Source organism: Heptranchias perlo, chromosome 34, assembly GCF_035084215.1.
Source record: "Heptranchias perlo isolate sHepPer1 chromosome 34, sHepPer1.hap1, whole genome shotgun sequence".
Classification (NCBI taxonomy): Eukaryota; Metazoa; Chordata; class Chondrichthyes; order Hexanchiformes; family Hexanchidae; genus Heptranchias; species Heptranchias perlo.
Window position 1 is genome coordinate 28,791,420 of NC_090358.1, and position 16,764 is coordinate 28,808,183.

General features: G+C 42.0%; 1 protein-coding gene across 4 annotated transcripts in view; it reads left to right on the top strand.

Moving 5' to 3' along the window:
- Positions 1-16,764, top strand: part of asb7 (ankyrin repeat and SOCS box containing 7) — a 64,461-nt gene that overhangs the window by 3,798 nt on the left and 43,899 nt on the right. Inside the window, exon 2 of one of the 4 annotated variants that reach the window (XM_067971651.1) lies at positions 949-1,024. The exons of the other annotated variants lie outside the window; for them this stretch is intronic. The gene's annotated coding sequence lies outside the window, so the exon portion shown is untranslated. The remainder of the gene's footprint in view (positions 1-948; positions 1,025-16,764) is intronic. 4 annotated transcript variants of the gene reach the window in all.

Consider the following 16,764-nt stretch of genomic DNA (forward strand, 5'->3'; position numbering starts at 1 on the left):
CGCTATATAAATGCAAGTTGTTATCTAAACCCCTCATCATTTTGAGCACCTTTATTAGATCTCCTTTTATTCTCTTGTTCTAGTTCTTTATGTATTCTCTCTTCATAACTAAAACCTCTTACCTGTAGTATAATCTTAATAAATCTCTTCTGCACCCCCTCCATGGTAATCCAAACTTATATATTTATTAATATTAGTAAATTTTGTCAATTTATGCTTCCTCATTTTCTATTCCATGCTCCTACCACATCAGTGCCAAGTTGGTATTTTACTCCCTGATTTGTAGGTAGTCCTTCTTACTGATTAAAGACATCCCATAGTTCTCCTGGTCCAGGAGGAAAACAGCATTTGCTCAGTATTACAGCACCTTACCTTCCATAAATTGCATTGCACTGCACTGCCAGTATGGCCTGCCTGCCGCAGTGAGCTGTGATTGGCTGCTTGTCACTGGAAATTGTTGGATAACTTGTCCACATAAAATTCTCCAGCAGAATGTAAATTTTTAAAAAAATTAATGCTAACCTGATGGTGTGCATTTAACAACTTAGTCATGATATATTCAGTGTGCTGGAAAATTTAGATGTCCTTATCTTGAATTATTTTTGAGGAAGTGGTAAGCATTTGCCGAAGGATGAATAAGGGCCACTGCCGGCTCTTTGCTGGAGCAATCCAAAACTAATCCCACTTCCGTGCTCTTTCCCCATAGCTCTGTATCTTCCTCTGCTTCAAATGTTTATCTTCGGTCTCTGCCTCATCTACTCCCTCTAGCAAGGCATTGCCTCTATTTCTGCCTGAAGAAAATTATCCTAACTTCTCTCCTTACTCTCTAGAGAACATGATCAACTTTTGTGTATTTATTCAATCTTTATTTTTTTATAAGTATTTGTACTGTATCTTGCTGCTTTTTTCTACTTCAATGTAATTATCTAATTTGTAAATTTTTATTAGTTTTAGACTGAATGTAAAGGTATAACAACATGCTACTCAACACTTCTTAGAATGGACAGGAGAACTTGATAAAAGGGTAATTCTTGTGGCACAATATCCCATTCACTTCATGTACAAGGGTGTAAATTTCAGTTCAGAGGAGATGCAGATCTGCTTATGAAAATTACCTTTTACTGTGAACGTGAGTTAAGGGTTGGGATAAAGCTCAAAATGTAACTTGTGACATAATGGCAGACAAGTGCCAGGCAGTGACCATCTCCAACAAGAGAGAGTCTAACCACCTCCCCTTAACATTCAATGGTATTAGCATCGCCGAATCCCCCACCATCAACATCCTGGGGGTCACCATTGACCAGAAACTGAACTGGACCAGCCATATAAATACTGCGGCTACAAGAGCAGGTCAGAGGCTGGGTATTCTGCGGCGAGTGACTCACCTCCTGACTCCCCAAAGCCTTTCCACCATCTACAAGGCACAAGTCAGGAGTGTGATGGAATACTCTCCACTTGCCTGGATGAATGTAGCTCCAACAACACTCGAAGCTCGACACCATCCAGGACAAGGCAGCCCACTTGATTGGCATCCCTTCCACCACCCTAAACATTCACTCCCTTCACCGGCGCACAGTGGCTGCAGTGTGTACCATCCACAGGATGCACTGCAGCAACTCGCCAAGGCTTCTTCGACAGCACCTCCCAAACCCGCGACCTCTACCACCTAGAAGGACAAGAGCAGCAGGCACATGGGAACAACACCACCTGCACGTTCCCCACCAAGTCACACACCATCCCGACTTGGAAATATATCGCCGTTCCTTCATCTTCGCTGGGTCAAAATCCTGGAACTCCCTTCCTAACAGCACTGTGGGAGAACCATCACCACACGGACTGCAGCGGTTCAAGGCGGCGGCTCACCACCACCTTCTCAAGGGCAATTAGGGATGGGCAATAAATGCCGGCCTCGCCAGCGACGCCCACATCCCATGAACGCGTTTTTTTTTTAAAAGCGTAATAAAAACAAAATTACGGAGCTGTTGGTTTATCCAAGCTCGCTCCTTAAATAATTGGTGAGGGATTTGAATTGTTAACACTCTTGTTGCTTTTTGAAAGTGGACTTGATGGTAAATTTATATTCCAGCACCAAAATCAGATTGCGACGGACAAAATGTACCATCTGATTTGTGCTGAGTCATCTGTTTTCAACCAGGGCAAAACTGGGGTACTAGGATTGGCCTCGCATCCTTGGAGTAGGGAGGTGTAAAATCAGTGAGACTTTATGCTCCTAATTGCTGAATAGTGACTCCTGCTGGAAAGTACTTGATTGTGCATGTCAGGTAAGGGCACGATTGAGCTCCGTGTGATGGTCACCATGATAGCATAGCGTGTGGCATCTTGCTGCTTAGGCTGACGAAGAATGGACACTAGGGCAAGGTATCGGAGGGCTGCTAGTGCTCGTTGAACTGTACTCCACCACAAATCAATACGTTCAGCTGGGAAGAAAATAGAACTACTGAACTTTTTACAGCTTGATCGTTCTCTGTAGGCATGTAAAGTAACTTGACTTGGGATTCTGCAGCTTCAAACTGCTCACAAATGTCCTAGAAAAGGAAAGAATGAGAATATTTTCTTCTGATTGGCAAGACGAGACAGAAAATCAATCATTTTAGTACAAAATGCAGGTAGAATTGGTACTTTCTTTACAGTGAATGACTTGTGTCTTATAATTTATTTTAGGCAAACACATCATCTGGTGCTCACAGGTAGTTACAGTATGCATTCTTTTATAAGAGCAGCACATTACATCCTGTAAAATAGAACATAGGCATTTGAGACCAGATGGTGGAACATGGTACCATTTTGAAGGAGGATTAGAACATTGGTTCATCTACCCTACGCATCCAACTTCCCACAAGATCACCTTCCTGCATTACTAAATCTGATGGGGACGCTAGATGAATTGCCACAAACCATTGCTGAATTCTTTGTTTAAAAGGCAATTAGAAGGTTGCTTGAAAAAGAGAAAATTAAAGGGGGAAGCTGGAGAGTGGGATTAGACCAGTTGGCTCGGGTAGAAAAATCACTAGAAGAGCCTGTTTCTGTGCTGTAACAATCTAGAATTTTAATAACACTGAACCCTGCTTGCTGAACGAACTTGTCTAGTCCCTTTTTGAGCCCTGTCATAGTTTCTTGTTCTGCTACCCTTGCTGGCAGTCTGTTTCACATGTTTCATCGTTCACTGAAACCAATGTTACCTGAATTTCCCATTTTTCTTTTTTGTCCTTAATTTGAAACTGTTATTCTTTGTTATGTTTTTCAGCAGTATTATGCAGTAGTCTATTAGGTGGAACAGTGTCAAATGCCTTGCTGAAATCAAATATACAGTATCTGTTGTCTAGGCCCATTTCATTACATCTGTAACCCATCTCACAAAAATCCAGTAAATTTGTTCAGCGTGACCTGCAGGTTCCAAAACCATGTTGGCTATCTCCAATTAACCACTGTGCCTCAAGATGATCACATCGTATAGTGCCAATAATTTCTCAAATCAGGGCATGGCTTATAGGTCTGTAATTTGACAGTTCATCTTTAGACCCTTTTTTACAAAAAAAAAGTCATGTTTACTATTTTCCAATCCTCCAGTTTGTGACTCCTCCACCGAGCTCTAGAAAATAGCTGAAGGGATTTGCAGTCTCCAGGCCTATCTCCTTCAGAGTCTGCTGGGCCCAGCACTTACCTAGTTTGGACAACTACCCAATATATCCTCCCTTCTGATTTTAAAGGTTTCTAGTCTACACTTGCCCTTCAACTGTGTCTTCATTTTTGGCATTTCTCCCACTACTACAATCTAGTATTTGCACAAGTTCTGTTCTCAGTCACCACTTCCCCATTGTCATTTCTTCGTGATCCAACATCTCTACTGGCTCTGGATTCTTGAAATGAAGCTGGGGTCAGTTACAGGTCAGACCCCTGACTTTGCCTGCTTGACAGGTCAATTAAAAAGCTGGGAGACATAGTGCAATGTGGAGAGGGAGCTGAAACTCTATATTTTAAGTGATTTGCATCTGTAAAAGAGCACCTTGCAGGAGGTAGAATATTTACGTTATCCCAGTTGCAAGAACCATTGTTTAAAAAACTTAAACTTCACTTGCTGTTCAATTGCTTGCAGTTTATTTTAACATATCTGTGGTCTGCTGCAGGTGCTGACAGGGTGGAAGTCAGGGTTGGCAGAACCAAGGCTGGGAAGTGGGAAGGATGATCCTTTAAGGTGTGGTAGAATTCATTTGTCTACATTAGGATAAAAGAGACCATGATGAAGTCTTGGAGAGAACTGTTACAGGAAGTGGTATAGAAATTGTGATGGGGTGCGGCATGTGTAAAACCTTTAGTATAGATTTGAGCAGATTCCTATGGTACTGATGTTAAATCAGAAGATAAGCTGGTCTATAAGGAAGAGGAGCATTCTATCAGGTAACAGGTTATTTTGCTAATATATATAAGCATTGCTTTAAGGCTATAAGGTTCAATTGCTCTGCATTGTTGAAATTAATCTTTGGGTCAGACTTGGCTTTCTTTTTGTAGCATTTAGGGGCACAAGTCTAATTGTGAAATAAAGTAACACTGAGGTGAATCAGAGTTTAATTGTTTGGTGGAGGAATTATTCAGATTGAAAAGTACTTGTCAGTTTGCAAAGCAGTCAGCACAAAGTCACCGGGTTTTATTTACGGATTGTATTGCATCTGTAACTATGTAATGTCTGGAGAGTTGGCATTGTATTTTTTAACATTAATAGATGGACAGAAGATTTAACAATTCTTATCTATCCAGTCACATCAGGGAATCTCCTGTAATGGCTTCTTTTCCCACTCCTGCACCGTTACCTCAAGTCCCCCAAGGACCTATCCATGGCCCCCTCCTATTTCTCATCTACATGCTCCCCCTCAGCGACATCATTCGAAAACACATCAGGCTCTACCTCACCACCATCTCTCTCAACCCCTCCACTTTCTCTAATTTGTCAGTACTGGATGAGCAGAAATTTCCACTATTTAAATATTAGGAAGACCAAAGCCATTGAGCCGGAACTTGCTCCAACCGGCGTGCCAAGGCTCTCTGCACCTCCTGCAGATAAAAAGTACGAATGTACTTACTGCGTGGTCCAGAACGTAAATTTGGTGGATTCTGAGATCTTCCTCAGTGGTGCGTTCTGTTATCAGTGCAGGCCATGTGCGCGTGGAAACACTGGGACTGCAAGCCCTGCCCGCAAGCAGGCAAGTTAAACGCATAAATTTAAAGTGACATTCCGTATGTTTAAAGAAAAATTTAGTGTACTTGATTATAAAAATGCAAGGAAATTATTTAATTTACTTAAACATACGGAAGTTAAGTTATTTTAAATTTTTTAATCAAAAAAAATTAATAAGTATAATTAGCCATTCTACATTTTTAAAATTTAATTTTTTGTTGTTTTGCAGTCAATATAAGTCTTCATGCTTTTAAAAAGTAGTGTAGGGCTGGTATTTTCAAGTGTACCTTCTCGTGGCGTAGGTATCTTCATTCCAGCTGGGCAGATGGTTAAGTTTGTGATTGTGTTTGATTGTATATGATTGTGGCGTGATTAGCCCTTTAATTCGGGACTGTCAAAACGCCATTGAACCAATCAGAGCAAGTTCGCGATTTCCGGGTTTTAATGCGCATGTGCACATTCGCGAACTTGCTTCGAAGGATCTGATGGCGGTTGGGATGGACGAAATTATGGAGTGGCGTCCAAGGTAAGTAAGTTGTGGGCCGTTGTCTTCTGACCCCGCCACAAACTCCGTTCTCTGGCCACTGACTTCATTCCCCTCTCTGGTTACATGTCTCAGGCTGAACCAGACTGTTCGCAACCTTGGCATCCTATTCGACCCTGAGCTGAACTTCCGACCCCGTACCCTCTCCCATCACCTCTGTAATCTCACCCGTCTCCATCCCTGCCTCAGCCTATCTGCTGGAACCCTCATCCATGTTCTTGCTACTTCCAGACTCTACTATTCCAATGCTCTCCTGGCAGCCTCTCATCTTCTACCTTCCATAAACTTAAGCTCATCCAAAACTCTGCTGCCTATATCCTAACTAGCACCAAGTCCGGTTCACCTATCACCCCTGTGCTTGCTGATCTACGTTGGCTCCCGGTCTGGGACTGCCACCATTCCAATGCCAAATTCTCATTCTTGTGTTCAAATCCTCCCATGGCCTCGCCCCTCCCTATCCTAACCTCCTACAACCTTCAGAGAACTCTGCGTTCCTCCAATTCTGGCTTCTTGTGCATCCCCATTTCCTTTGCTGCACCGCTGGCGTCCAAGCTTTCAGCTGTCTAGACTCCAAGTTCTGGAATTCCCTTCCTAAACTTCTCTACCCCTCTCTCTTCCTTTTTAAGACCCTCCTTAAAACCTACTTCTTTGACTAAGCTTTTGGTCACCTGTCCTAATGTCTCCTTCTTTGTCTCAGTGTCCATTTTTGTCTGATTACACTCCCGTGAAGCTCCTTGGGATGTTTTACTACGTTATAGGTGCTGTACAAATGTAAGTTGTTATTGTAATGGGAGACTTAAAAAGAAGTTTGTAAGAGATGGGCTCACTAGAGTAAATATATTTTGATCGGTTCTTGGAAAGTAGCTACATTTTTTTCTCTTCACATACCTTACATATGTACTTAGTCAAATCTGGGCATGTAAAATCTGTTTCATGAACAAATGTCTCATATAATTACATGATTTTTCCAGTCATTTGCCTCTGATATTCATGTTTATCTTGTTTTAATCTTTAACAGTGAATTTGGGGTTTTTGTATAAGAACTTGCATTTATATTGCACGTTTTGTGTCTTCAGGATGCTCCAAAGCGCTTCACAACAAAAGAATAGCTTTTGACATAAAGTCACTATTGTCTTGTAAGCAAACAACAGCTAAGTTGCACACAGCGAGTTTCCACAAACATCAAATGACCCGTTAATCTATTTCCAGTATTTGAGGGTCCAGAATGAGAAGCCATAGATACAAGATTAAATATTAGACATATAGAACAGAGAGCAGGAGAAACATCTTCACACAGAGTTGTGAGGCTGTGGAATTCACTTCTCGAGAAAATGGTTGAGGCAAAAACTATGTCAGCATTCAAGATTAGATTGGATGGTTGGATAAGAGGGTGGGTAAATATAATTAGAACTATTTGCTTGTGTGGAGGGTAAACGCTGACACAGTTGGGTTGCATGCTCTGTTTCATATTGTAACTTCTATATGTATTTCTGCAGGTACAAAAAGTAATCAAAATGGCTAATGGAATGTTGGCCTTTATCTCAAGTGGATTGGAATTCAAAAGTGAGGAAATGATGCTTCAGTTGTTAAGATGTGGAGATGCCGGTGATGGACTGGGGTTGACAATTGTAAACAATTTTACAACACCAAGTTATAGTCCAGCAATTTTATTTTAAATTCACAAGCTTTCGGAGGCTTCCCCCTTCGTCAGGTGAACGATGTGAAATGAGCCTTGGTCAGACTCCATCTGGAGTACTGCATTCAGTTTTGGTGACCGAACCTCAGGAAAGATATGGTACAGTGCAGATTCACCAAAATGATACCAGGGCTTAAAGGGTTAAATTATGAGGTCAGGTTGATAAGCTTGGGTTGTATTCCTTTTGAGTTTAGAAGGTTGAGGGGTGATCTGATTGAGGTGTTTAAAATGATTAAGGGATCTGATAGGATAGATACAAAGAAACTATTTTCTCTGGTGGGGGGACCCAGAGGGCATAATAAAATTAGAGCCATGCCATTTAAGAAAGAAAAAGATTTTCATTTATATAGTGCCTTTCATGACCCCAGGACTTCCCAAAGTGCTTTACAGCCAATGAAGTAGTTTTGAAGTGTAGTCTCTGTTGTAATGTAGGAAACGTGGCAGCCAATTTGCCACGGTCCAATACTGTGATAATGACCAGATTAGGGGCCGGATTTTGCTGCGCAGTTCGTTAGGCTTGCACTTGCCCAGAGACTTTCTACGATCTTTTACTCAAGTTCCTGTAAATCAGAGAGCCGTTGAGCGCGGCCCCCTCTACAGGGCATCTGGGACCTGTGTGAACAGGGCAAGCATCTGTGTATCTCCTGAACCAATCAGATTGAAGCATAGTTAATAAGCAGCACAGAGACTGAAACAGGAAGTGTAAGTTAGAGTGAATTCAATGTCAAATCAGATACAGAAAGTGAAATAGAGAGATGGAAAGAAAAATTGAACTAAGAGTTGAAGGAGACAAAGAAAAAGTTTTTAAAAAACTTTTTTATTTACATTTTTTAAATAGCCAACAGTAATTAATACCTGAAGGAATGAGACTCCACACTTTTAAAAGTTAATTTTCAGTGCTGGAAAGGTTGTTTGGCAGTAATTAAAACTTACCACACTGTTTAAAATGGTACTTACACTGGAATAGACAAACTCTCTTTCGCGAGTTAAGCCTGTATCTATCGAGTAAGTACAGGAACGTCACACCGTTCAATACATTTGAACGGGGAGCCAGACAGTGAGATGCCGTTTTCGTGCAGCTTTTGGAGGAGCATCGCATCTCAGCCAGCAACTTCCAGATTTCCGCGTTTAACTGCACAGGTGTGGGCGCCGGAAGTTACTGTCCGATTTGTACGTGAATAAGGGTGAGCACCGTTAGCCTCACCATTACTATTACAGCAAAATCCAGCCCAACATGTTTTAGTGATGTTAGTTGAGGGATAAATATTGGCCAGGACACTGGGGTGAACTCTCCTGCTCTTTGAAATAATGCCATGGGATCTTTTACGTCCACCTGAGAGGGCAGGTGGGGCCTCAGTTTGACGTCCCATCCAAAGGACGGCCCCTCCGACAGTGCATAGTGTTAAAATTGGATAGCCGTGTGGTGAAGGATAGAATACTACAGCCTGGTATTTAATAGCTTCCAAGCTTGATTCAGAGATTCCCCTTGCATGCACCCCACACCCTATGTAAACTCTCCTATAAAAAGGATACAAGAGAGTCCCCAATTGATACCCACCACCTGAATACAATCAACACTAATTGATATGAATCAATACTGCGTGTCAGCCTGGAATTTGTGTTCAAGTCTCTGGAGTGAGACTTGAACCCACAACCTTCTGACTGAGGTGAGATTTAGGAGCAAAATCAGGAAGCACTTTTTTACACACAGGGTAGTGGAAGTCGGGAACTTGTTCTTCCTACTGTGGATGGTTTGTCAATTGGAATTTTCAAGACTGAGTTTAATAGATTTTTGTTGGGTAAGGGTATCAAGGGATGTGGATCAAAGGCAGGTAAATGAGTTGAGGTACAAATCAGCAATGATCTAATTGAATGGCAGAACAGGCTCGAGGGACTGAATGGCCTACTCCTTTTCCTCTGTTTCTATGTAGAAGTGTAAACAATTTTACAACACCAAGTTATAGTCCAGCAATTTTATTTTAAATTCACAAGCTTTCGGAGACTTCCTCCTTCCTCAGGTAAATGTTCAGGATCCTGAACATTTACCTGAGGAAGGAGGAAGTCTCCGAAAGCTTGTGAATTTAAAATAAAATTGCTGGACTATAACTTGGTGTTGTAAAATTGTTTACAATTGTCAACCCCAGTCCATCACCGGCATCTCCACATCTATGTAGAAGGTTATGGGTTCAACTAAGCTTTTTTCTTTTTTGTTCTTTTTTTTTCATTCAATCATGCACACACATTCTCTGGTTTTAAAAAGGACATTCAATATAAATTTGACCTGAATAAGCCTTTGGAAATTTATCCTTTAGCTTATCGTCAAATAATTTTGAAAGGCAACTAAATAATTTTGTTAGAACCCTTCTCTCAGTCTCTATCATTTAGCCAGCTTAAATGTTATTGATGCATCCCAGGAAATTGTGCACCCTGCATTTGGGCAGATTGCAGGGTGTGCCTTTAGCTGACATTTCTACCCAGAGGAGTGACTATCCAATCCAAGCCCAGCATTTTGGGAGAGACATAGGTCTTGAAGTAAAAACTTTAATGTAGGTATTAAGACAAAAACAATGCAATGGATACATTTTAATCATATTATGAAATATGTAATATTTTAATTTTATTGTTTACAACCTTATTTTGGACATTAGAAATTTCAGCAGCTTTGAAAGGATGAAAATTTTGAGTGATTTGTGGGGGAGATAATACAGCACCACCTAGTGATCACAGCCTGTAATTACATAGTAATGAACCCATCAAATCACTCCATTGCCTTGTTGTCTGGCTCCATCAGCAAAATGTGAGTTGTGTTTATATGGGAAAATGCCACGACAAGACAGTTTAAGCTTTACCAAAAAGTTCTGACAACAGGGACTAAAGTTTGTGGATTGAATGTGGTGGGCTTTTAAAAATTTGTTCTTGGATTATGCTTGACATTGGCAAGGCCGCATTTATTGCCCAGCGCTAGTTACCTTGAAAAGCTGTTGATGGGCCTTATCTTTGTCATTGTGATGGTGCTCCTACAATGGTTTTAGGTATAGAATTCCAGGATACTAATCCAGTGACTATGATAGAATAGTGACATATGCCCTTGAGAAGGTGGTAGTGGACCTTCTTGAACTGCTGCATATTAGAGATTTGATACAGCTGGGTGGCTTGCAGATCAAAATTTGCAGATGACACGAAACTTGGATAGTGATAGACTTCAAGAGGATATAGACAGGCTGGTGGCATGGGCGGACATGTGACAGATGAAATTCAATGCAGAAAAATGCGAAGTGATACATTTCATTAGGAAGAACGAGGAGAAGCAATATAAACTAGAGGGCACAATTCCAGGGACCAGTTCTGGGGAAGGTGGGACCTGTATAGGCCGGACAAGTTGCACCTCAACAGAGAGGTTCGCCAGTGCTGTGAGGGAAGGTTTAAACTAATTTGGCGGGAGATGGGCACCAGGATGTAGCAATGGAAAGGAGAAACAAGGGGTGCAAAGGATCGGGGGAGAAAAATAGCACTAAAGCAAGTAATAGTACAGTATTAGGTGGGATCAGACTAAGAGAGAGTAAAAGAAAGTCTAAGACTGGTTTGCAGTGCGCGTGTGTAAACGCACAAAGCGTGGTAAACAAGGTTGGTGAGCTGCAGACGCAAATAGCCACATGGGAATACGATGTCGTGGCGATAACGGAGACTGGGTACAAGGTGCAGGAAAGATAGGGAAGGAAAGAAAGGAGTGGTGGTGGCAGTATTGATTGAGAATATTGCAGTACTGGAGGGGTCAAGGACAGAATATATTTGGTTAGAGAGAAGAAATAAAAGCAGTGCCATTTCACTACTGGGTGTATTCAATAGGCCACCAACTAGTGGGAAGGATATAGAGAAGCAAATTTGTAGGGAAATTACAGAGAGGTGCAAAAGCTAAAGAGTAGTGATAACTGGGGACTTCTACTATCCTAATATAGACTGGGATAACAATAATATAGTTGAGACAATAGATGGGCTAAAAATTGATAAAGAAGAGGTACTTTAAAGGCCAGCTGTACTTAAAGTAGATAAGTCATCCGGTCTGGATAGGATGCATGCTAGGTTCCAGAGCGAAGTAAGGGTGGAAATTGTGGAGGTACTGGGGTGGTGCCAGAGGGCTGGAGAATTGCAAATGCTACACCCTTGTTCAAAAAAGGGTGTAAGGATAAACCCAGCAACTATAGGCCAGTTTCTAAAAGTCTCCCCAACACTCTGTGTTGGGGAGACTTTTAGAAACGATAATCTGGGACAGAATTAACAGTCACTTGGATGAGGGTGGATTGATTAGGGAAAGCCACCACGGATTTGTTAAAGGCAAATCGTGTTTAACTAACCTGATGGAGTTTTTTGATGTAACAGAGCGGGTAGATGAGGGCAATGCAGTTGATGTGGATATGGACTTTCAAAAGGTGTTTGATAAAATGCCGCATGGTAGGCTTATCATCAAGATTGCAGCCCATGGAATAAAAGGGGCAGTAGCAACATGGATACAGAATTGGCTAAGGGACAGGAAACAGGGAGTAGTGGTGAACGGTTGTTTTTTGGACTGGAGGGAGGTGTACAGTGGTATTCCCCAGGGGTCAGTGCTGGGACCACTGCTTTTCTTGATATATGTTAATGACTTGGACTTGAGTGTACAGGGCACAATTTCAAAATTTGCAGATGACACAAAACTTGGAAGGGTAGTGAACAGTGAGGAGGGTAGTGATAGACTTCAAGAGGATATAAGACAGGCTGGTGGAATGGGCGGACAGGTGGCAGATGAAATTTAACGCAGAAAAATGCAAAGTGATACATTTCGGTAGGAAGAATGAGGAGAGGCAATATAAACTAGAGGGTACAACTCTAAAAGGGGTACAGGAACAGAGAGATCTGGGGGTATATGTGCACAAATCTTTGAAGGTGGCAGAGCAGGTTGAGAAAGCGGTTAAAAAAGCATATGGGATCTGGGCTTTATAAATAGAGACAGTACAAAAGTAAGGCAGTCACAATAAACCTTTTATAAAACACTGGTTCGGCTACAACCGGAGTATTGTGTCCAGTTCTGGGCAGTGCACTTCAGGAAAGGTGTGAAGGCCTTAGAGAGGGTGTAGAAGAGATTTACTAGAATGATTCCAGAGATTAGGGACTTTAGTTACTTGGGTAGATTGGAGAAGCTGGAGTTATTTCCCTTGGAACAGAGAAGAATGAGAGGAGATTTGATGGAAGTATTTAAAACCATGAAGGGTCCAGACAGAGTGGATAGAGAGAAACTGTTCCCATCGGTGGAAGGGTCAAGGACCAGAGGACATAAATTTAAGGTGATTGGCAAAAGAACCAAAGGTGACATGAGGAAAATCTTTTTTACACAGCGAGTGCTTAGGATGTGGAATGCATTGTCCGAGGGGGTGGTGGAGGCAGATTCAATCATGGCCTTCAAAAGGGAACTGGATAAGTACTTGAAAGTTTTAAAAAAATTGCAGGACTACGAGGATTGCTTGGGGGAGTGGGACTAACTGGATTGCTCTTGCATAGAGCCGGACTCAATGGGTCGAATGGCCTCCTTCCATGCTGTATCCTTTCTATGATTCTTGCTAGAGTAGTTCAGTGAGTTGTTAAGAGTCAACCACGTTGACGTGGGACTGGAGTCACATATAGGCCCAGACTGGGTAAGGACGGCAGGCTTCTTTCCATAAAGGATATTAGTGAACCAGTTGGGTTTTTATGACAATCCGACAGCATCATGGTCACTTTTACTGATACCAGTTTAAATACTGCTATTAATTTTTTTGTGTGATGTCATGTGCCTTCAGCTCCAACATTGGTTTCACCTAAATTCTTTCACCTGGGTAATTACTCCTCTGTCTCAAGCAACAATCCCATAACAGTGAAGAAAAATTGGTATACATTTGTTGTTGATAGTGAGTTTGTTATATCTGTCGGTCTTTGATTATATTTTTGTATCATTTGTTGAGGTTGCTTCCTTGTCGCTTTGCCTGCTGTCAGATTCCCTATATGTTGCATATATTTTGCATTTAGGATGCTCCACACAATGTAGATGTAGAGCCCAACTTCATTTGTTTCTGGGACAGCCAGGTTCCAGTGCACACAAAGATGTCTGATATTGCAAGTGCGTAAAAGAGGCTGAGGCACAAAATTGTAATTGCAATTTGCACTGAAGTGTGAATACCCTATTTGGGCTCTTGTTAATCTGGTATGGTTGCTAACACTGACCCATGCAATATATTGCTTGCCCTAAAACAAAATAAATACTTCCTCAGTTGGGGCAATAAATTGACGCTAGCTTCTGTCAAAGGTTTCAAATACCGTGCAAAATATAATAACCCATTTGTGATTGCTGGTGGGCACAATTGATGCATGAATGCCTGTTGCCAAAACATGACAGCTGCCTGCAACATTGTACCCATAAAGATAACTTGAACCACATGTGGTGCATTATTTAAGATGCATCAAATACTCCCAAGTCAAGAATTGCTGATCTCAATGTATCCACCATTGATAATTGGGCTGTGCTGAGGACCTCTGGATACCACGTGGATTCAACCTTGCATGTTTAAGTGGCTGGCGATTGCCCACCAGCAATCACAAATGGGCTACAGCATTTGAAGCCTATGACAGAAGCTGGCATCAACTTATTGTCCCAACTAAGGAGGCACTTATTTTAGATTTGACTTGTGCTGGTATGGCTCCTCTTCAGAGACCTCTGCTTCTAAAGTGTACCACTTCAGTATGCTCCTCCAGTGTGTGAAAGATGCTTAATGAAGAAGGAACGATAGATTACTTTAAAGGGCCTATAATTTTTGAAACAATGCCTCCTCCACGCACCACAAGGCCCTGCAGCAACGTAAACAAAAGGCAAAATACTGAAAATCTGAAATAACAGAAAAAGATTGAAACACACAGATCAGTCAGCACCTGTGGAGAGAATAGATAGTCGATGTCTCGGGCTTGTACCCTTCAGAACTGGAAAATAGGGGATGGACATGCATGTTAATAAAATCAGAAACAGGAAATTGGAAAACAAATGAGCATAAATAGAGGAAATACCAGCGGAACGATTGCTGGACAATGCAGCTGATCATCTCAGTCAAGTAATGGAAATAAGCATTAAAAAAAAGAAAGGATGTGTGAATAGGTGAAGCAGTGGGAGGCCTGAAGAAAATGGGAATGATGGAAAATGGCCTAGGGATTGGGTTTGAAATTCAAATAGGTTTGAGATTTGAACAGAAGATGATGCAGTGTGTTACCTGCTCCAAAAAGAGAGAGCAGGTCAGCGGGGAGGTTGCAGCCCTGTCCCCCCTGCTCTGACAAAGGGTTCCCCCCCTCGCCCCAGTCCATACACCTCCTCCCACACCATTGTCCAGAGCCCCAAACGCCACCTCCATGTGAGACAATTTACGTGTACTTCCTCTAATCTGGTATACTGTATTCACTACTCATGGTGCAATCTCTTCTACATTGGGGAGACTGGATGCAAATTAGGTGACCACTTTGCGAAACACCCTGTTCTGATCTCATATGTGACCCCCAAACTCCCTGTGGCTTGCCACTCGAACTGCCCCTTCCATTCCCACTCTAACCTCAGCCTTTTAACTGTTCCAATGAAACTCAACACTAGCTTCAAAAACAATATCTCTTTCTCCTGAGCCCTCGAGTGAACATTGACTTCAGTAAATTCAGACTTTAAACCATTTCCCTTGCAGCAGGGGTTGCTGGCGATGTGGGGTTAGATTTGTTGGTGTCTGGAAGTATCACTCCAGTCATACCTCCTCCCTGTTTATTTTTCCTCCTCCTCCACCTATTTCGGATCCAATTAATACACTTGTTTTCTCTTATTTTTCAATTCTGATGAAGGGTACGAGCCCGAAACATTAACTGTTCTCGTTTTACCGTTCTGTTCTCAATCAGAATCATAGAACGGTTACAGCACAGAAGCCCATCAAACCTGTGCCAGCTCTTTGTAAGAGCAATCCAGTTAGTTCCATTCACCTGCTCTTTCCCTGTAGCCCTGCAAGGTTTTTCCCTTCAAGTAGTTATTCAATTCCTTTATGAAAGACATGATTGAATCTGATTGCACCACCCTTTCAGGCAGTGCATTTCAGATCATAACTACTCGCTGCATAAAAGAGGTTTTTCCTCATGTCACCTTTTTGGTTCTTTTGCCAATCACCTTTTAATCTGTGTCCCCTGGTTCTCGACCGTTCTGCCAATGGGAACCGTTTCTCTTCATTTAGTTTATCTAAACTCTTAATGATTTTGGACACTTCTATCATAGATAAGGGGCATAGATAAGGTAGATAGTCAAAAAAGGTAGGGGAGTCTATAACGAGGGGGCATAGATTTAAGGTGTGAGGGGAGAGATACAAAAGGGTCCAGAGGGGCAATTGTTTCACTCAAAGGGTGGTAAGTGTCTGGAACGAGCTGCCAGAGGCAGTAGTAGAGGTGGGTACAATTTTGTCTTTTAAAAAGCATTTGGACAGTTACATGGGTATAGAGGGATATGGGCCAAGTGCAGGCAATTGGGACTAGCTTAGTGGTATAAACTGGGCGACATGGACATGTTGGGCCGAAGGGCCTGTTTCCATGTGGTAAACTTCTATGATTCTATCAAATCTCCTCTTCTCCTTCTCTGCTCGAAGGAGAACAACCCCAGCAAAAGCAAAATACTGTAGATGCTGGAAATCTGAAATAAAAACAAAACGCTGAAGAAGCTCAGCAAGTGAGGCAGCGTCTGTGGAGAAAGAAACAGTTAACATTTCAGGTCGAAGACCTTTCGTCACAACCCAGCTTCTCTAGTCTATCCACGTGACTGAAGTCCCTCATCCCTGGAACCATTGTAGTAAATCTTTTCTGCACCCTCTCTAAGGACTTCACATCCTTAAGGTGTGGTGCCAGAATTGGGGAGACTAGTCCAGCTGTGGCTGAACCAGTGTTTTATAAAAGATTCATTATAACATCCTTGCTTTTGTACTCTGTCCCTCTATTTGTTAAGCCCAGGATCCCGTATGCTTTTTTTAACCGCTTTCTCAACCTATCCTGCCACCTTCAAAGATTTGTGCACATATACCCCATGTCTCTCTGTTCCTGCACCCCCTTTGGAATTGTACCATTTTAGTTTATATTAATCTCCTCATTCTTCCTACCAAAATGTATCACTTTGCACTTCTCTGCGTTAAATTTCACCTGCCATGTGTCCGCCCATTCCACCAGCCTATCTGTCCTCTTGAAGTCTATCACTATCCTCCTCACTGTTTACTACACTTCCAAGTTTTGTCATCTGCAAACTTTGGAATTGTGCCCTGGACACCCAAGTCC